The 22,927-nt window shown below is 34.8% G+C and overlaps 1 protein-coding gene and 1 non-coding gene across 3 annotated transcripts in view; both read right to left on the reverse strand.

Moving 5' to 3' along the window:
• The window catches only part of LOC106118982 (uncharacterized), a 178,290-nt gene that overhangs the window by 71,404 nt on the left and 83,959 nt on the right, over positions 1 to 22,927 (reverse strand). Inside the window, exon 1 of one of the 2 annotated variants that reach the window (XM_013313782.1) lies at positions 2,041 to 2,799. The exons of the other annotated variant lie outside the window; for it this stretch is intronic. The gene's annotated coding sequence lies outside the window, so the exon portion shown is untranslated. Of the gene's footprint in view, positions 1 to 2,040; positions 2,800 to 22,927 lie in introns of those variants that run through there. 2 annotated transcript variants of the gene reach the window in all.
• TRNAL-UAG (transfer RNA leucine (anticodon UAG)) lies at positions 18,526 to 18,605 on the reverse strand. Its single transcript has one exon. It is a non-coding gene; the product is annotated as a tRNA-Leu (tRNA).

Genomic DNA, 22,927 nt, shown 5'->3' on the forward strand with positions numbered 1-22,927 from the left:
ATTTAACATTGATTTTTTGTCATTCTAAGGAAATAAAAGTCAGCGAAATATCTGAATAAAACGTTTAAAACACATTTTAATTATTCGGTCACCCTTTCTCCGTGCAGCATAGCGACTATCTCACAGTTGTCAGCGGCGCGGGCACAGGTTGCCATAAATGGCGACATGTCTAGCGGCCGGCGATCATAATCTGAAGAAAAACGCGGTCCTTCGAGCCGGACTTGACCCTTATCGAACTACAAGCACCAAGTTCGCTCAGTTAGGAATACCGTTAATGGTGGAAAGTCAATGAACACAGATTTTCTAATAGCACGTTTAGTTAAACGGCATTTTTAGGATCGTTTGTCAAATACAAACATCTGTATATTCAATTACAAATCACTTGACCTTTGTGTTATTGGCATGTTCAACTGTTAAAAATGTCTACTTGGACATTTATCATAGGCATATACAGTAAAAAAAATTCAAAAAACATTTTGTCCCAGTTTATTTCTCTTCTTCAAGATCAATCACGATTATTCTGCCACGTTTATAAGCATAAATAAGACAAAATCAATAAGTATTGTTCATTTTGCAGATACAAATGTATTGTAAAACGACAGCTGTGTATATGATTCGTGAAATAATGGTTTGAATCTGAGTAGGCGCATCTGCCGGCCCACGTGCCGCCTGCGCTTGCATGAGGTTTCTCTTTGGTGTTTTTTATTTTCCGCTTTAAGCGCATCCATCATGCCCAACAGATGCTCAAGGTAATAACATAGTAACATTGAGTAACTCATTCTTTAAATAACATTTTGTTTTGTAGTTAAAAATATATTCATAGCATGGTATTATTATTTTGTCATGAACTTCACGGAAATAATTTTTTTTTGTTAGTAACCCTTAAAATTCAAACATAGTCTCTCTCCGCTACTTTGTTACACTAAATTAAACTTATGTATGGGTTTTCTTACAGTTTTTGACCACAAGACTTTTATAATTTTGGTTATGAATTTATAATTGCTTTATACTTGTGCTTGCTACTTGATTGAATTAAGAAATGACAAGCTCATCTAACTTTATATCAAATATTTATTCGAACAAAATCTTGCCACACGAAGGCGAGGCGAATATCTATTCTTCAAAAGTTGTTCCTGTTTGATGTTGTTTCAGATATCGCCAAAGTCTACGTTTAAATTAGTAACACTATATGTGCCGTGTGAAATAGTTCCGTTGGATTAAGAACGAAACATGTGCGCACAGGGGCGCTGTTTTTTGTCAGTCGACATAGGAACTCCTTATGGCGACATGTGCAAAACGAAATCTAACTACAAACAGGATGAAGGACTTCGTAGGGATTCCATCCGCAACAACAAAAAATATTCAAGTTGAAAGTTAAGTCACCAGGACCTTTCTTGATGATTAATAGAAAGCATTTTGTTCATTGGTTAGTACCTAAGTATCAAGACTACTAGAAGCAATACGTTAGTATATTTTCTGAGTTTGTTATACTAAAGAACTTTTCTTCTACGGGATTGAGCCACAGGCATGCTCGTTGTGCAACATCTATGGCGGTGATTAAATCTCACCATTATTATTAACTGGCTCCATTCGAACACCCACTGTCGTGAATGTCGTGCTAGGCGGGTCGGTAACTATGCCGTCCACCCACTGCGGCTGGTCCCGTAGGCGCGACAGGGTCACACACACAACGCTTTATTCATATCGTATCGGGTTCTAAACACACCGTGTTCGATTGTTCATGCCAACTCGAAATTTACATTCGGAGAGTCAATGTCGTTTGACTGATGCAAGGTCCGCCATTGTTTTGGCCGTTTCGGTGGTCCGGAATATCGTCGGGTTCTTATTAATATTTTAATGAAATAAATCTCAACTCTACAGGTCCGTGTAGCACGAATCGATTAGGATCGTATCGAATCGCAAAGTGTGAATAACGCATCGTGCGTCGTGCAAGCCAAGATCATTAGATCATCCAGATACTCAACAACATTAGAGTTGAAGGAAGTAAATTTGAATACATGCATGTGTTGTTTACTTTACCGTTTATTTTCATGTTACTATTCAATAGGACCATCGGTTCGTGTTTCAACACATATAGCGAAAAGTAGTTTTAGCACTTAAACAGCACATCCGTCACTAGCGTCACCAACACTGCATATAATCTAATCCACTTGAAAAAAGTGTGCCACTCGAGTTTTGTAATAAAGTTGGTTCGTATTTATCGAAGGTTAAGAGCAAAATACACACACGTCCAGCACACAGCGTCACCGGCGACTGACTGACCGGGCCGGGTACGCGGGTAGAGCGAGGAGCGGCGTCGTTGCCGAGTGACGCGTCCCACTCCCCTCCGCCCGCTCAGCAAAACTCGACACGGTGCTAGACTGAACGCACCTTCTGTATGAAATTTCTTCTCGTTTTTATGTTGGGATTTGATTGGAGTGGATCGTGATTTGACGGGTGCGACGACAGGGCCCTGTGGGCGCTCGCCCCAACGATGCCCGTTCGATAATGAAATAAACATTGGGACTGGTAAAGGTAAATGTATTTAAGTTGCGTAGCGTGACCGTTATCTCGCGTGTGGCGCTCGGGAGCGCATCGCCTGCTGCAGCGATAACTAAATGCGAACGCGGCGTAATATAATGCCTTGGAAACGAATTCGCAAAAGTAGGACTTATATTGTGAGAGAAAAAAAGTAACACAGCTTTTATGGTCCGAGGAATGCAGATTATTTTTTTCAAAAGTTATTAATCATATTGAAGTGAATCTTAAAAATGTTAATGCAAAGATTGATGGGTTACAAAATAAATGATGTTAAATAAAGAAGCTAGCATTAATCATGAGAGGTTAATTGACAGAAAATGAGAGGAGGGATGTGACATAATGTGTCCATTGCAATGTTCTAACCAGTTGATTAGTTGCATGAATTCGTTAATCAATTATTGATGAAGAATGATGGTGGAACATATTACGATTAGTAAAAGTCCAATACTTTAGCAACGTGAAACATAATTGATGCGTACAGATTCACCTTTGACTGGCAACATTTTTAACTGAACCTTTAATTTTATAAATTTGAAATAGTTGCTGTTTTATATTAAGAGAAAAGGTTTCTAACTAGTCGCCTTCAGACCTCCGTCAAACGTGGGCTCTTTCAGTTTTGTTTTGCATTTCAGAATTTCTCGGAAGTTTGTTTCGCAAGGTCGCTTGGCCCTCTGTTTTTAAGCGGTGTTTCCGCTCATGAATATAATTATAACTTTAGTGTTTTGATTTTATTCTCGATTTCACTTTGATGTGTCTAACAAAAATAATAAAAGTGTTTTTTCTTCATCATCATCATGAGCTCACTGAACGTCCCCACCGAGGGGCTCGGAGCCTACCCTAAGTTAAGGGTGATTAGGCCATAGTCAACTACGCTGGCCAAGTGCGGGTTGGTTGACTTCACACATATCTTTGAATTTCTTCTCAGATATGTGCAGGTTGCATCACGATGTTTTCCTTCACCGTAAGAACGTCGGATAAATGTACATATGTAAATCGGAAATCGAAAAACACATTGGTACATGGCGGGATTCGAACCCAGGACCTGCAGATTGCAAGTCAAGTGCTTCACCCCTGAGCCACCGACGCTCTTTTACCGTTTATTCTTAATATTTAGTAAATAGTGAATTTTATGTTTATAATACATTTAATATGAGAAGAATTTTATTTAAAAAACTACTATATTTTTTATAAATAGATAGTATTGATATATTAAATGAAATACTAAAATCGAATAATTACCTAAAATATATTTTGAAAGGAGTCCCTTTAGGCAAGGTTCCGAAGATACTGGCAGCGTTCCCTCTTTGAATAGCTAAACTAATTTTTTGACCTAGGTAGCTGCCAGCTCTTCGTTCCCCTGTGATGTCGATTAACTTTTTTGAAATTTCCTTAAAAAGCCTTAAAGCGCTAGGACACCACGGACCAAGGGTCTCGACGCCGAATGGGACAAAATTAATTTTATTTAATAAATTGGACAATAATTGTAGTTAATTTTTAATCTAGAGTGACTGCATCTCAATTTATTCTGTGCTGGTATTGACACCAAAAATTTTATGTTTCTTTATCCCTTTAAGATAACAAGTAAGGTTATACCTTTTGTCATCAAATTAGTTATTAATTAAGAATAAATCTACAATATTATCTTATCTGAGAAGGGCTAAAGGGTAAAAACTTTCCAAAAAAATATTTAAGATCACTCTCACAACATATTAATTGCATTAAAGTATCCAGTATTTACTTCTGGGAAATAAAACAAATATTTATTATCCACTTGTTTATCTTTAATCAAGTTGGTCATCGATAGCGTTAAATATATTTTTAATTCGTCCCGGGACGTAAAAACAAGTAGCAACGACTTTACAGCTCTAAAGCTACTGGATGTGACATTAAATTTTGTTACATTAATTATATTAAAAATGGTTTTTATCATTTAACATCACTAAAGCTGGTACAGTTGTACTGTAAAACTGTCTGTTGCCCCCGACTCTTAATTCGGAATTAAAAATAAAATTATTTAGTAGCCTATATGTTCTTCCAGGCTATGTTCTACATCTGTGCCAAGTTACATATAGATGCGATGATACCTTTCAACAGACAAATCCATCCATCCATCAATTTAAACTTTTGCATTTATAATATTAGTAATGAAGTAACATTTTTTTTTTGGAAATATGTATATTTTTTACAACTTTTTATGATTTACTTAGATAGCAAGAGATACGATTCCTTTGCGAGTAATGTTTATATTTCAAATTTATTTTAAAAATGAGTCCATTTCATCGTATTTCTAAGTAAACTTCAACATAGAAAATATTACAAACGAAGACTGCGGAGCGATAAAGAGTAAAAATAAGGTAAAACTTTTCGATATGAAAGCGCAAACAGAATCAAATAAAACTTAAACAAATTTGTCTCTTTTTGCAAGTTTACATTCGCCTTGGTCTTGTATAAATTTAATTATAATTAAAACGTCAATGCACCTCTCCGTTACTTCGCGACGATTCATTTACAATATTTTAGTACAAATTACATTAAATAACAGTGCTACTTTTTTAAATTTAATTTCTGGGTTTACCTCATTTAATAATTTTGTATCATAAACATTTCATAATTTTAATGATGGTATTTTTTAATGTTGATTTTATATGAAAAAACTATACTAATATTATAAAGTGGAAGAGTTTGTTTGTTTAAACGCGCTAATCTCAGGAACTATTGGTCCGATTTGAAAAATTCTTTTTTTGTTGGATAATCTATTTATTGAGGAAGGCTTTAGGCTATATAACATTATGCAGCGACCAATAGTTTTTTTCATTCCGCACGGACAGAGTCGCGGGCGACAGCTAGTGTTTATATAATCACAGTGTCTTAGTTTCGACAATTTTATACTTCATCTAAAAAGCATTAAAATTTTCTTACAAGGTAGATGTTTTAGTCACATTTGTACTACAGTCCTAGGTGTCATTGACCTTTACGTAATTTGCGAATTAAAACGAGAAAGTAATTCATGGTACACGTGTAAGCACGCCCTTATGCTGTACACACACGAGGGCAGAACAGTGAAGCAGCACAGCACCGCTATTACTTTAAAAGTACTGCTTTAGTGAACGTGCGTTCAATTGCTGTACTGCGCTATCTACTGTTCTGATTACTACCCTCGTGTGTATACACCCTTAGTACCGTCCAATTATTTCTGCTCGCTTCGCGGACAAAGATAGTCTGTGCACAAAAAGAACTTGTTAAGGGCTCATTTGACAAAAGCAACGCATACCGTGTTACGGCCCAGGTGAGGACTCGGATTACGAAAGAGGTTATATGTCTATATTTTTTGTTCAACTATGTTAAGGGCATTATACAAAGTGTACTGGCTGATGTATCAGTGTTGCCAACGTCGATAAATTGTGCAAAATTGCTATATCTTACTAATCTTACTTCTTACCAATATTATAAATGCGAATGTTTAGATAGATGGATATTTGTTTGAAGGTTTCTTAGAACGGCAGAACGGATCTCGATTAAATTTGGCATACATATAAAACATAGACTGGAAGAACACATCGGATACTAATTATTTTTTTATTCCGCGCTGACGGACTTGCGGGCGACGGCTAATTAATTATAAAAAATATATAATTAAATTATAAAAAATATAACTCTAGAAGTGTTCATAGCATTAGTTTTATTTAGTTTAAAGCAAATGATGCAATACTAGGCACATATTTGTATCGATAAATATACGATAAAGCTCGGTGCCGGCCTGTCTGTGTGTATATTTGCGTCACGTTCCCGATACCGAAACGTGATTGATAGTATCACATTTATCATCTGATAACAACAGGATCCATTCCTTTGTTTCATCGTATTGTTATAAAATAAAATGCATTTGTTATTTTATATAATAATTAAATATAAAAGAATTTTATACACATAAGTTTATCTGGATGGAAAGGTTCTGTGTTTATTAATCTTTGCTTAATCATACTGAATTATCTCTTCCATGTGTCTTATGTTCTTTCTATGTCTCTTTTCTGTGATAGCAACGCATCTGTAACAGTTTTAATTCTATTAGCGCAATGGGCTAGATTTCTACGGTGTACTTTTATTACCATATTTTTGGGTCAACGGAGTTATGTGAGGCAATCAGGCGGCCTTTTGGGTCCAGCGCCCTGGACAGTGACCAGCTGCGCCCTACCCTAACGCCGGCCCTGTGCATGTGCAACTTTTATGATGGTTGGTGAGTTGTTTGGGAAACTGTTTAAACTGAAAATTACGTCAACTTTAAAATAATCTTTCTTATTTTAAATAATTGGATCGAGGTGATTTGATTCGCATTCTTCCCCTGAATACCATAGTGGTGGATTCCGTTTTCTTCAATTAACTACTGCTTGTTAAGTAAAATGAATGATGAAAAGAACGGTGTGTAAATAGTACGCTAGTAATAAAAGAAATCAACAAAAACGGAGTAAAAGTTTCGCTGCACAGCGAGCTACGAGCAATTTTGTGCAAACAATTTAATTAATAAGCAAACACTTGCATCTCTATTGACTGACCGTCTGGACTTGAAAGTACCAATACTTTTAGGTTTGTGTATTTTTTATTAAGAACGGTAAATAATTCGAATTTTAAAATACGATACTAGATAAAATTCCATTACAACGGCTTGAGTGAAACGAGAAATGGGTAAGTAAGGGTGACGATTAAGGTTGTTTTCTGAGACCAAAATTAGTGTATAAAACATCAAACAACGGGGATTTTGGTCTCAAAAACCATCGGTAAAGGACGAATGATCGTTATGGGGAACAAAAAATGGTGCGTCGATCCCACATTAATAATGTTTTTGACGACAGATTTGAATGTTGAAATCAATCAACATCTTTAGATTTTTAATCAAGATGTAACGCTCGGAAGTCAACCGTTATCAGTTGTTTAGTTTTCTGTAGAACAAAGGAGGTTCTTAGAAAACTATATACCTTTATCAAGAACCCATAACCCAATGGAGTCGAATTACTAGCCAATAGTTCTGACGTTGCGTTGTCGATACAAAAACTTGTAAGACGATATCGCGGTTGCCGACGCTGCTAATTGGCCATCGCTTCTACGACAGGGTTACAGCTAGGGTGACAATGTTTACAGTAAAGGAGGATATCACTTTTTAAGCGACACAATTTAAATGTAGGTAACATATCCTGATATAAATGAATAAAATTTTCGGTTTTATAGTGCAATTTTTTCTAACTTTATAAATTCTAGAAGCGTTCAGAAAATAATATATAGAGTTTAGAAAGAGAGAAAAACATTTAATTAAAGGCTCAAGGTTTTTAACTGGCTATTATCCGTTTTCCTATTAGGAAGTAGGTATTTTAGGACTTAAGTCGTTGAACATTTTTATAATTAGTACGTTGATCAACTTTAAAACTATTTATGTCTCTTTTTGTCCCTTATCCTGTAAAACGTGGTCATCCTAACTCGCGTCATGTCACGAGCGTATGTTTATTTTTGTCAACTTTATTTACATATTTTAACGCCCAATTGATAGGGGTTGATAAATTTACGGAACGGTCGACTCATAATAATAAACTTAAGACTTAACAGCGTCCTATGATGTTACGGAATAGTGCTTTGTGGTAGGACATAAAATGAAAGGTCAATTTAGTAGTCGTCTAAAATATAACATATAATCTTATATTTATTATATATGGTATATGGTTTTATTTAGGTTTGAAATTAAGAAGTTATATTTTTATTTTATTGCTGAAAAATATGACCTTTGTTATCTCTGTATTATTTTATAACAGAAGGAGGCAAACGATCAGCAGGAACACCGAGGTGTTCAACGACGTCCATGGATATCAGCAATACCAGAGGAACTGGAGATGCGTTGCCGGCCTTTGAGATGGTTATACGTATACGTGTATCTTAGTTTCTTGAAACTTTTGTTATTTATTGTCTAAAATTTTTTCAATGTCGAAACATGCATACAAAATAATCACAGTTTATTTTCACAACGAAAACATTAAGTTTTTGTAGCAATAATTCGTATTTGAGGAGTTCCTAACATATAATCAATGCCTATATACACGTAAAATATTTATGTAATTAAATTAATTAGTATAAAATTTATATTTTTAGTAAATTTCTTAATTTCTTACCAAGGCATCATAAATGATGAAGAGCTATACTCACACTTAATAGATAATATTTTTGTTGAGTTTGTATAAATCACGAAGAATCTTTTTTAATTAAGAAAATCAACGTTTATTCAATTGTTTATTTTGAATGGTAAAAATATTATAGTTTGAATTGAAATAATAATATTTATAACAATGACACATCTAGTTAACTATTAAAATTCTAAGAAGGACGAAAGTTAGTAGTCAAGTTTGATAAAGATCGTGCTGGGAACAAGATGAACGTCAAGATAAAGTATTAAATACAATATTATTAGTGGATCATTACTTTGCGGTTGTAATAATTTCTTATCTAAAGTTATCAGACCTGAGAAGTATCGTAAAAGAAGATAAAACTATAGATAGGCTACACGGTTGGTAAATTATCAGGACTGTTATACCATATACTTCGTACGGAACAAATAATTGTTCTAGAAGTTACCATCTCAGAGTTCTTTATTTAAACGAAAAATTCCTTTAAAAAAAAACTTTAAAGTTGCCAGCCAGTAACATTTTAGCCAATATTGTATTACTGTTTTGTCCTATGCTTTATACTTTTTGCTTTCTTTAAATTTAATAAAATTAAAAATAAATTATTTATGTTTTTTTATAACAATAAATATTAAATAACATTCTAACATTTAACTTCTTTGCCACAATGTTAAAGATCAAGCGAACTAAATCAGAAAGTGAAAAGCTATAAAACTATTTTCGACTCGACTGTGTCTTGTGGTGCGACCTAATTAAGAGAGGAAATGATTTTAAGATGTTTCCGACATTCTTTTATTTACGTAGGAAGTAAAAATTTGAATTAATATATATTAATAGTTGCCGGAAGATATTTAATAAAGGGTTAAAAAAGAAATAATGCTTTTAACTTCAAGATTAAATTGACCTGCTGTTGAACATAACTCCGTCCGCGAGGAATAAAAAAAAATAATAATTAGTAGCCTAAGCTTCTAGTGTTCTTCCGGGCTATGATAAATTTCACATTCAAACACACATCCACCCAACCTATCCATCCATACATCGAAAGATTCGCATTTATAATAGTAAGAAGCGAGATTAAACCGTACAGAAAACTGATTAATTATTTTGTTTTTCTAATGCCTAGTTTTAAGAACCGTTCTAGAGTTTACGATTAGTGAGATAGAATAAAAAGAATGACAAAATAGAAAGTAGCTATTATGAACAGATATTATTTTAAATATTTATATATAAATAGCTTCTTCTATCCTGTATATATTTATGTCTGTTTATAGAAAACAAACTGTAAATTTTACATATGAAACCGAGCCTAATTGGGACGGATGTCACAATTTCCTTTACAGCGAAATTAATATTTCCCTTTAAATATTTTAGGCGAGTAATTCATTGAGTTAACTGAAAGGAAATAAAATATCCTGAAATTGTTTTACGTAATTCACCCTAACGAGCTTCCGTGGTTAATTATATCTCGGAATACACAATTTATTTCACCAAATGTATCTTAAGTTTACTTTAAAGAGTTTAAGAAACAAGGAATATAATGTGTCATTTAAATAAATCAACTTTTATACAAAATAAATAATGCCAATTCAATACTATGGAAGGAAAGCCTGGAATAATGCATCTTGCATTAATTCAACACGCTAAATAAGACTCGCTTGTTTTCATTTCATTGGCGACACAATCGTTCTATACCGTACTGGAGGTTTATTACGAAAGTTTGCGATATGCCTTTCGTAACGTCATCGACAAAATATGTCAAAAGTTGTATGAGATTGTTTATAGTATTTTACGTCAGATAGGAACGCTTTGCAAAGCTAATACATTCGTGATAAGACTTTTGTAGATTCTATTATTCGCAAGCGCTTTTTATTTGACTAAACTATAATAAATTTGATAATTGTCTACAGATGTTCAAGTACGTATTGCATAATATCTGCCAAAAACCTTCATTGCCAAACGTTAACAAAGGCGAAACAATCTTTTGTTAATTGCTTTTTTGCATTAGTCTCGACCGTTGAAGGTCGTTGCAGACAAAATTTTAATTGTACAATGGCACGCCTCCGCGAAGTCAGTCGAGTTAGCGAGAAATTCATTTTAATAAATATAGACTAGCGCTTGACCACAGCCGAATGCGGTATACCGCAGCACACTGAAGAGAGAAAAAAAATTAAAACTGATCGAGTTAAAGGTTGAAGGTCATAGATAAAATACGTGCAGATTAATTATCATTCACGGGACATGTAGAAAAAACAATCGCTGTCTCCTTTTCACAAAAAAATTCTACAAAACATGTGTTTTAATATCATTAGAATTATTCATAACATGTTGACGGTATCCAATCTAATAAATCAAACACTTAAACATGACAACACAACCATTTAAACTTCATACAAAAATATCACTTCCGAATTAATTTGACTGATGTTAGTATAAATAGTAGCGTAGTTAAAATCATAACACATGCTCTCTGAATTAAACATCTGTTTGAAGTACACTGAAGCTTACTCATTATAAAGATATAGGTTACATTCATATGATATGCTTTGAAATATTATGTAACCATAATTTTGCACTCGACTGTACTCATTCTCATTCTAGGGAACTGTTGAAATGAATATTTCGTTGGCATATTAAGAAAATCAAATTTATGGTATTCTGCTGATAAAACAACACAACACGCACGTAACTCAGAGGAGTAGGTAGAGACTGGCAACGCTTCTGCGGTTCCTCTGGCGCTGCGGATGTCCATGGGCGTCGGATCAAATAATATTAGGCGATTCGTTGCTCGTTTGCCCCCTTCTCCTATAAAAAAAAAGACTATGCATCTAAATTTAGTACGGTCCTAACACACATCTCTCGTTTCTTCTACATTTAGTGTACGTATAAACGTCGTTTTAAGGGAGCTCTTAAACCCACACTTTCTGAGTAAGTTTAAGTAATAAAATTGTAAGAAATAATCGCGATGCAAATTGAATATAACAGGGAAGAAATTCTAATATGTGTAAAGTTAATCGCACTGACCATGGGTTTCTGAGACCATAATCCTTCAAAACATATACCTGTCATTATGTTTGACATGTTTGAGATAACAATATGTTTTAAACGATTAGTTTTTGGTTTCTGAAACCTACGGTAAGTCAGCATGTTTGTCTATGGTCTAGTCGCTTCTAACTTAAGTAATCTCTGAGCTCCCCGGTCGGGAAATATAAAAATTGTTTTCGGCTTAAAGAACACTGTTTTTAAGTTAAAGAATGTAATGCTTCGTTATGTATTAAACGTTTCTAATTCGTGAATTAATTACTACATCCGTGAGAGGAACCGGAACAAATGCGTTCACACGCGAACTTTTTGCTTAGTGTCGGCAGACTTGTAAAGGTCACATTCAAGGTCGCACCAATCTTACTAATATAAATGCGAATGTTTGGATGGATAGATATTTCTTTTGAAGGTATCTCCAGAACGGCTACATGGATCTCGCTGAAATTTGGCATGCATATAGAACATAGTGTAGAGGAACACATAGGCTACTCATCGTATTAACTTTTATTGCCACGCGGACGGAGTCGCGGGCGACAGCTAGTATATTTGTAATATGATTTAAGTTCTTGGACTAGAATACGATTAATATTTTTAAAGTTGTTGTTAAATATATTTAATTAAAAAAAAAAAACATCCTTTAGTTTTACTAACACCAATGACCAAGTTCAGCGGTTCTCAGTTCTTATTTAAAAGTATTAATGGAGCACGTACGTGACCGACGGACGGACAGAGTTAGCTATATATAGAGCCCTCGTAATGAGTTGTATTTCCTTAGCTCCTTGGCTTGCATCACTGCTGTAAAAGATAGTGAACCTATGCCTCGATTTACATGTTTTAAAAATAAGACGCATGATGAGATATGGTAGCTTTATCAAAATTTAGTTAAATTAATTAAATGCATTGATTAAAAAAATTATCATAGTTTTTTTTTACATCAAAAGGTGGCGAACGATCGAGCGGCCACCTGAAATCGCTAAAATAGCGAAGTGACCGTTGCCCATAGACATACGCAATTGCATATGCATATGGTATTTCACCGGGCGAGCCGGGCCAATTCTTGCGAAGATGTTAAAGCGGGCTCTACCACTGTTAAATTGCATGAAACAAAGTTTTTTTTTAATTTAGGTCATATCACTAAAATAAATAACCTATGCATTTAAAACTCTTAACGGAAAAAAAGACGTAATCGGACAAATTATGAATCATTACATCTTTTCTGTTAAAATCAATAAACCTTGGTAAGTTTACTCTTACGCAGACGGGGCCGCGGATGAGAGCGAAAGCGTGCCCGTGGCCCCGTCCCGATGCGTTGGAGGAGAAGAGAGGTTTAGTGGGTATGCCTCCGCTATGGAGGAGAATCCCACATAACTACCGCGTCCCCCTCGGAGCGCGGATTAGGCATAAAGCATTCCTCTCTGGAAAAAAAGGTAAGTTTACTCTGAAATCTAAAACTCTGAGTAGTTTATGTAAATAAATTACAATCATACAACCTAAAATATGACTTTCAAAAATATTAAATCAACAGTTCGTCCAACTCTACGTCCGTGTGTCAGTAGAGTCCTGTCTGGTTGTCGGCACGCGGCTTGCATACCGGCCGCTGCAATGTCTCGGCCACAGAACATTATCACTTCAAATGTAACCGCTACCTCGCTATTCTAAATTACATCTGCACTTGGAAGTTTCACATATTGACTTTTTATGGAAAACTTTTTGTTGCTTATAATGAAAAACCAATTATTAAAAAAAATTGTCTGCCTGTCTGTACTGTAGTTCGTGTTTGTTCCCGGTAATCTCCGAAACTGTAGAACCGATTAAGACGGAACTTTGACTGAAAGGTCGCTCATGTATGTGGGAATGTTATAAATTACTCTTTTATTTATTTATTTTTTTAGGAGAAGGGGCAAACGAGCAACGAATCGCCTAATATTATTTGATCCGACGCCCATGGACATCCACAACGCCAGAGGAACCGCAGATGCGTTGCCGGCCTTTAAGGAAGGTGTACGCTCTTTTCTTGAAGGCCCCTAAGTCTTAACTGTTGGGAAATACCGCTGAGGACAGGGTGTTCCACAACGCGGCTGTGCGAGGTAAAAAGATTTTAGTTCTGCAGTGACAGTCACGGGCGACTGCTAGTTACAACTAAAGTTGCGTTTCCTGATTTTAAACTTGTGTTTTTCAGTGCCAATATTTTCTTTTGATATGTATTTGTATGAGTACTTATATTTTAATGATTCTACTTTACTAATAGAGTGGTCAGTAATTAATAGAATAATTGTCTTGTTTATAAAACATTTTATAACTCACCTTCAGCCCAGATATAACACATTTCCTTTTACTATTACCCCAAGTGATTCGAAATAACCCATTTACTTTATATTTCTTTTATAACAATTTACCCTCGATTTAAAATAATAAATAATATTGTAGAGTTTAGAAATTTCTCTACGTTAGCGTCCGATTTATAAAACTCTATCATCACAAAGTATAATTAAGTAAACTTAACTACAACTCACTCGTGTTACTTTGTACGACATAGGATGCACACGTAGTACAGTAGTATCCGTTTATTTACAGTGTCTGAGAACAATTTGCATATGGAAGTTGTTTCTGCATGTAACGGAAAGGAATTGTTTATACTAAACAAGCAATGGTACGAAATCTTTATATTACACTAAGTAATAATTTCCGGAGACTTGTTTATTAAATACTAGCAGGCAACCGCCACTTCGGCTGCGCGGAATTAAAAAAAACATAATTAGTAGCGTATATGTTCTTCCAGACTATAGTCTATATATAAACAAACATCCATACATCTAAATATTCGCATTTATTAGTATGATATGTCCTTTTTGTACTTGTAAAAGAGTCGCTAATGTTACGGAACAGTTACTAAGTAATGTACATATAATCTTAATGTTTTTTTTTATAACAGAAGAGGGGCAAACGAGCAGCGGGAACTCCCAGGTGTTCAACGACGCTCATGAACATCGGCAATACCAGAGGAACCGCAGATGCGTTACCAGCTATCGAGATGGTGTGGATGGAACCTGGCGGACTGTCGTGTCGTCTGATGACGGAACTAGGCGGCAGGAATCGATTCATCGATCATGTTTTATATAAAAAAAATATGAGACAAAAAATACATCCAATGAGTATTTTTATATAAAAGAATTTTAATCTTAAACTTACGAATAAAACTATCATCATTTTCAAATTAAATAAATAATGAGTTGTTTTAAAATTTAAATATTATCAGCTCATAATAGCATCGCTTTATGAGTTATAACTTAAATAACATTCTATTCGATAGTCAACAGTTTTGTGACATGCTACCGTGATCACCTGCTGAGCAATCTCTAAATGGTTATTTTCACTAGCAAGTCGCTTAGTGGAAATTGGTGTAAACTATAGTGTGACTCGAATCTCGAATGACCTATGCTTTGTTATGCTAAGTGAACAACAGGGTTAAACAAAACATTAGGACTGTTAAATTGAAAACCAAACTAACAGTTATCCTTTTAGACCTTTAGTGGGTATTGCCTAACGTTTTTAAGCGAACGGAAGACTGAATCAGGTCCTTTTATCATATGTATTGTTAAGTGTAAACTGCAAAAAGATACATTAATCTATTTAAAATATTTGACCTAATTAACAGAAACTGACGGTCAAACCTTAGGCCCTTCGTACATAAGGCATCGTCTTAAACTTATCGCGAGCATGGCGTTGCGCGCATACAAACGACGACAAACAGACAAGCGACTGGTTTTGACAACTAAAGAACAGAATGACGATGTGTGTAGGAATCTATATGATATTGCGTGAATCGCTAAGAGATTAAAGTTGGCGGTTTTCAAAGACTTACGCTTTTGTACGAAGGGTCTTAAAATTCATTAAACATTTTAGTTGTTGTTGAACTATTATATTGCTGTCTTTGTTTTGTCAAAGAGAATTGATGAGAAGACAATATTGTTTAATGCAAATGTTTCGACAGTGGGAACGAGAGAGTTTATGAATATATTCAGATGGTATATATCAATGTACCGAATCCAGTAAACAAGTGGTCACCCGCTGTGACTAATGCAGAAGTTGTATTCACAGTTAGATGTTAGAGTGGCCATGAATAGCCATAAGGATGTCGACTTTAACCCAGCCAATAGATCGATGGTCAACCCAACGGTATATACGTGCTCCGGACTAACTTAACTACCAACTACGAACTTGATGGTTTTAGTTTTGGTACAGTACCAGATTGTTTGACTTGTAAAATATTTATTACCTATTTTATTAAAATAAAAAATTTTTTTTTGGTCTCCTATATCATTCACGATGACATAACATGATAACAAAAATGATATTATATTATAAAATAATTTTCATTACGTGTCTTCTTAATCTGTCTATCGCTACTATATTGAAGGTCGTTTAAGTTTTATACACATTTTTTTTATAATATTGTATGAAAAATGTCTGGCTGGATACACCTGTTAATCCTGTGAATACTAAACGAAAAAAATAAATCTTATAAACCGTAGACAAACGAAGTCAAACAAAAGACGGGTCGGGTCGGGATCGAAACGTATCATCTAAGTTAATTTAAATTTCAAAACCCCTCGTTTTGAATGGCGTCAATGCCACCACTCATTGGCGCGTCGACCGAAACAATGGCACTCGCGCCGCCATCTTGAAATCCAACCACTCGTAAAAAGCGCGCCAAAAATTTAAATATTCCCGCGCAAACGATCTTTCACTCACTGCTTAAGGATGTAGTTCACATTACAATAAATTTATTATTTTATTTATTTAATTACGGGCATTTTAATCAAATATATGTTCATAAAGTTTAAAGTATGATACATTTTTAGTGCAAGTAAGTGGATACTTTCCTACTTTATACGAAGACCATAGTAGAAAGACATTTTAAGACCAAATATTTTCAGAACTATTCGATACAGAAAACCTACAATATTTTATTAAATCATCACTATTGAACTGTGACGTTTTTATTATTTTCGTGATTTACTTCTTAAATATTTAATTACGATATTGATGGATGTGGAAGTTATAAAATTGTTATAGCTTTTAACCGGAGTGCGCTGTCTTCATAACATTATAACGGATATATTAAAATTATATTATAAAAACACTTCGTGACAGCGAGTCGTAAAATAAACTCCGTTAAGTATATTATAAAACAGTCAATATCGATTGGGCGAAAGATTCGCCAATAAAATATTGTTTCAAAAAATAATTTTCACTTAATAATCTGAAATCAGAACGTTATAAAGTCGCATATCTGTAACCTTTTTAACAATATTAGTAATGCTTAAAATAATATAGAACCTTTTTACTACGACTACTTAATTACATTTGTTATAAGCTGATGTAATTAAAAAATAATTTTTACATATAATTATTTGAAAGTTCGAGAAAGAAGAAGAGAAGGAAATTTCAAATTATGTCATGGATGTTCAAAATGACGAAAGAAATTTTATATCTTATCTTATATCTTTAAATGAGCAATTCTTGTATATACGAGTATAACTGAAATCTCGGAATCGGCTCCAACGATTTTCATAAAATTTAGTATATAGTGGGTTTCGTGGGCGACAAATCGATCTAGCTAGGAATCATTTTTAGAAAATGTCATTTTATTCATGTTTTATCGATAATCAACTTAAACATAAACTTAACTTTTTCTATCGGTAAGATCGAAAAATATTATTCACATTTCATCATTTTATTAGTAATTCGTAATTAAAGATAATTTCCAAAAAACACAATTTAAAAAAAAATACCGAGCAAAGCTCGGTCATCCAGGTACTGTTTTCTTATAGAACAAAAACCGTAACAAAAACTGTACTATAAATCGTAAGTATAGAACAGTCAGCTAAGTTTAAAAAATCCTTTAAATAAACGTCATAGCAAAAAACATTAAACATCAGCTATTCGTCCCCACCGAGGGGCTCGGAGCCTACCCTAAGTTAAGGGTGATTAGGCCATAGTCAACCACACTGGCCAAGTGCGGGTTGGTTGACTTCATACATATCTTTGAATTTCTTCTCAGATGTGTGCAGGTTGCATCACGATGTTTTCCTTCACCGTAAGAACGTCGGATAAATGTACATATGTAAATCGGAAATCGAAAAACACATTGGTACATGGCGGGATTCGAACCCAGGACCTGCAGAGTCAAATGCTTGACCCCTGAGTCACCGACGCTCTATACAAAAGTCTAAGCAAAAAACATTGGCATTACCAAAACACCATAGCAACGGTCGTCTGTGGTATGCCAAATGACAAATGCGAAGACTGATTACTGACCCTGTTCTGCTCCATTTTATTTACAGCAAACAAGAACTTTATGTCCGTAAACATAAGCAATATTTTGCAAAATATTGCATACTGCAAAAAGTCACAATGTACTTTAAAACGTACCACCCTTTGAAGAGAGTACATTTTGCTTTAATTGGTGTCCAACGATGCTACTAATTTTCGACAATATCCAAGTTATTCAGGATATTTCGTTCGGTGCCGCTTGTCCTCCTGTTTTTTGTAAACCATTTGGATTCAGATTACAAAAATATGTCAAACGTATTTAAAAAAATTACCAATTTCTTTTTCTTCTTGATGACGCTCGGTTTCAGTTTGAAACATATAAAATATGTAGAGTTTACCTGAAAAAGATAAAAAGTAATTAAATATTTGCTCCTACAACTTTAAATAGACAATACGTATTAACTGAAAAGTAAAACAAAATAAATTTGAGAGGAGAAAGACAAAATAATTCTGACAGCGGTGGGATTCGAACCCACGCCCTTTCGGACTGGTGCCTAAAACCAGCGCCTTAGACCACTCGGCCACGCTGCCTTCTCCATCCTACACAAAAGGAGGAATAATATTATAATTTCTGGATGAAGGAAAAAGAAGAAACTACTTGATACAACCTATACTATTAATAGTTTGGATAAGAGAGAATAAACATAGATTACAAAAAAAATCAGACCCAGAACTTTACTGTACTGACTCATTATTAACTAAATTCTACTACATTCTCTTTGACAAAACAAAGACCAAGTGCAATATATGTAGTATTCAACCTGATATGGCAGTGGAAACATACAGTTACACATCCCTGACTGAAACCCTAGGGTGTCAGTCACATCTTGTCATGAGATCAGGAAGAGCTTGTATTCGCTCGAACAAATTGTCCGTCCCACGACAGCCGCTCACTCATTACTGCCAACGCATTACACCGGGAACAAGGTCTGAAACGCTAACGTCACCTTTCCACTGGCACGACTAACATGATACGCGCGACTAGTATAATCAGTATGTACAAGGACTGCGATATACTTGTCTATTATTCCTTAGGGGTTAAACTGAAGATTGGCTAGTTGGAAATTGGGTTTTTTGACTAGTCCAGTCCGTTGTTTACATTTTGTCCGTTGTTACTATTTACCTTTAACAACTAGGTTCTATTTCCATTCACGTAGCCGCTTAGTGAAAATAGATATTTCGTGGAAAAGGTGTTTTAAACTCGCCTCATTTACACCGTTCGTCATGTAATGCTCGTCTATCGCGAGACGGCCAATCATTACGGATTTATGTTTGATAATAAGTCAGAAGGTGCGCCCACCTGGGTTATGTACCAGTTAGTTATATCAATGACCCTATTATAGTATTAAACTTAATTAAATTGGACGCCATTTATCTACCCACTAACACGTATAGTGCAAATCGCCTGACGAGTTTACTTTCATAGGAAAAAATCCTGGCATGTAACGTGTTATGATTTTCTTGTCATAAATATAAAATCACTTAGCATCATTGACATTTCCCATTGCACGTATAGATTACACGTAATAGCTTTAACCTCAATTACCAAGTAAATTGCATTAGCGAAAAACTGATAAAATTGATTTTTTACATGGCTAAGTAGCGGATGTCGTTGATTACAGGTTGGTGTAAATTGTAATCGAGACTAGAATTAATATTCGTGAGTCATAACGATGTTGCAAAATGCAGATTCTCCTACGTATGAAATTAATCTATGCTTAAGGCATATATATATTGCGATGATCGTATAGCAATCGAATCAAGAAATTGGTACCGCTCTTAAACTAAGACTTACATCGGTCAGATTTTTATGTTTTAGGAAACAAAATAGGATGTGAACAATCGAGTTAATAGTTTTATGTACTGCTCATTATCACCTTTTAACCTATAGAGGGTCGGCATAGTATATACTACTCCTCCATTCGTCTTTGTCAGCTATCATATCTGAATCCAACTCCTTTTTACGCATATCTTCTTTGACACAATCCATCCATGCTTTCTTTGAACTTCCTCTACCTTTTGTATCCATCCACATTCAAGTTCAATAGTTTTAAATACATTAATGAAAAATGTTGGCGCCATTACCGTAATGAATCTGCAAACGTAATCACCAAACGGCCAGCACTGACAAAGACTGAATTGTATCGCACATAATTTGTGGCCCCGACGTCCTATAATAATAAATCTTCCATGTACGCAGATTTACGGCTCTATAAACGTGCAATATCATCAAACTGATTTAAACGCGCATAAGTCGAAAGTATTACCAATGAGATATTTAATGAGGTGACCAAAATAACGCCCGCAGACGAGAATTATTTTTATTGTTTTATATTTGATTGCTGTAAAGTCCCTCTTTATTTTAAAGTCTCCAATTTATGTATTCGAGGAGGTCTGAATGTATGTAATACCAGAAGAGTTTCAATTTCATAGCTGTTTTAAAAGTAGGCAATATTGTGTTATTAACTTTATCTTTAAATTTAACATTTTTAAGTATTTTATCCCTCGTATTTGTAGTCTCAATTTCGTGATTACCAAGAGTATTTATAACTTAGATATTTTATTTAAGAATCAACGTATTGCGTGTACAATTCTTTCTGTTGTTACTTGCTGTTTTATAACTTTTAAGCATGCGAAGGGAAATTGACAGTTGACTTACAGTTTCACAACAAGCCAGCTGTAATTTTTCCGGACTTTTTCGTTAGAAATACGTTACAAGCTATTGAACATTCAACCGAGCGACTATAACTAGCCTATGAAATAATCCAACAAGGTTCATCAAGTACTAATCTGATCCAGAATTCTTTTAGAAGAGAACTCTTAAGCCTAAGCAACCTATATACGCAAACTTTACTATATTTTAACAGTCTGGAACCTATAAAGTTTCGCACGGTCGCAAATAGCTCCACATTTTGCTGCACTCCGGTTCACACGTGCTATTGTTCGATAAGGGGACGTCCAGAAATAAGCAAGGACAAAGAATGCGACTAATACGAAGGGTTCGCAACCTTTATGACCGCTGCCCTAACGCAGACCGCGACGCCATTGAAAATTGCGTAATTACCAATGTCTGGATCCAGTACCTGGCCATTTAGCGTAATTGCTGGTTTTATATCGATTTAGATTTTATTAAAGACTAAAAATTGAAATAGAGTGGACATAAAACATCGTTTAGAGTATACCTTCAATCCATCATACGTAATCTTACAGATTATAGGTTTGATAGAATAGACACATAATAACGTAGATAAAGAACATTTAACTAGTGTTTAAAGCACTTAAAACACTATAAATGGGACTATTTATTCGTCTGACAAATTATATCAACAAACAAAATCTGCTCTGTATTGTGTATCATCATCATCATCGATCAAAAAACAGAACCAGCAAAGAGCGGTCTAGCTTAATTCTCTCCCCATGCGGTCTTCGCATTTTTTACGATCCCCCAAACCACCGGCAAGCCGCCCCCGACCCCCTGACCGCTGTTGCGATACTAATTCGCATACCCCACGGTCACGTTGCAAAAAGTCGAGTGTTTTGTTGTTACCGCTCCCGGCATAATGGAGGGGATTAATATAAAATAATGGGCCTTGTACACTTTGTTTGTGCAACTGTTTTAACTATGAGTAAGTGTAATTTACTTTACAACGTTTTTTCTTATTGTTATAGCATTGTTAGTGAAATAACAGGATTTTTTCATATTTACAAACTCATAAAGTAGGACTAACACAAATTAAAAGTTACTTTTTAAAAGAGAAACATAGAACAACCAATTATCTCTTATAAAATAAGTTCAGTTCAAAAATGAATTTATTTCTTTTCTTCGATCTTTTGTATATTTGTTCTTACGAGATCTCTAGACCAAAATAAAAGATGCCCCCTTCGTATTTATGTCGTTGTCTAGCCAGTTGCACCGTCTTACTGAAGGGTTCGGTCTCCACAAGGGGTGAGCGTCTCGTCTGACGAAAAAACCATTTCTTCATTTGTAATCTTCTTGTGGTTAATTGACCTTATTGTAATTAATCCCTAGTATTAGACTATTCATTAGACTGGGGAGTTTATTTTCAGGTAGTTTTTTTTAATACAATATTGCTTTTCTTTACCAGTTCTAATTCCTATATGAATAATACATTTCTCCTTGTAAATTCCTAATATACATTTTTCTCCCTAGCTACAAGAATTTTAGACGAATAATATTAAAAAAACCTGTGAAGTACACTTCAAATTGTGTCTTGAAAGAAATTTGTGTCAAGGATCATCAGAAACCTTCAATAAGCAAACCAGAATAAGAGGAGAGATTAAATATAGATATAGCTTTTTCAATGACTTTCTGACATCAAAACCTTTTAAACCATAAGAAGTAAATCAAACCAAGTATTTCCAAAAGTACGTATATATCACTAGCTGTCGCCCGCGATTGCGTTTGTGCGGGATTAAAAAATAGATAGTAGCCGATATTTGGACCTACTGAATATGTATATAAAATATCATTAAAGTCTGTCAAGCCGTTCCGGAGGAACATGGTAACGAACAGATTTTTTTTTATAATATAAGGTGGCAAACGAGCGAGCGGCCACCTGAAATCGCTGAAATAGTGAAGTGACCTTTCCCATAGACATACGCAATTACATATGTGTTGCCTACCTTTTATCGACGGAGGAGAGGATGCATAGAAAGAAAATATTTACCCTTCCCATGCATCCTCTTATCCGGAAAGTCTACTTCCACTTCCCATCCTCTCCTTATAAGAAAAAGGGTGGGAAGGGAAAGAGGACTAAATTAGGCCTCCGGGACACACACTCCTTCCACTTCACGCCTGTCTTCAATGCAGATGCAAATATCTAACAAAAATA

Source organism: Papilio xuthus, unplaced genomic scaffold (assembly GCF_000836235.2).
Source record: "Papilio xuthus unplaced genomic scaffold, Pxut_1.1 DF827542.1, whole genome shotgun sequence".
NCBI lineage: Eukaryota > Metazoa > Arthropoda > Insecta > Lepidoptera > Papilionidae > Papilio > Papilio xuthus.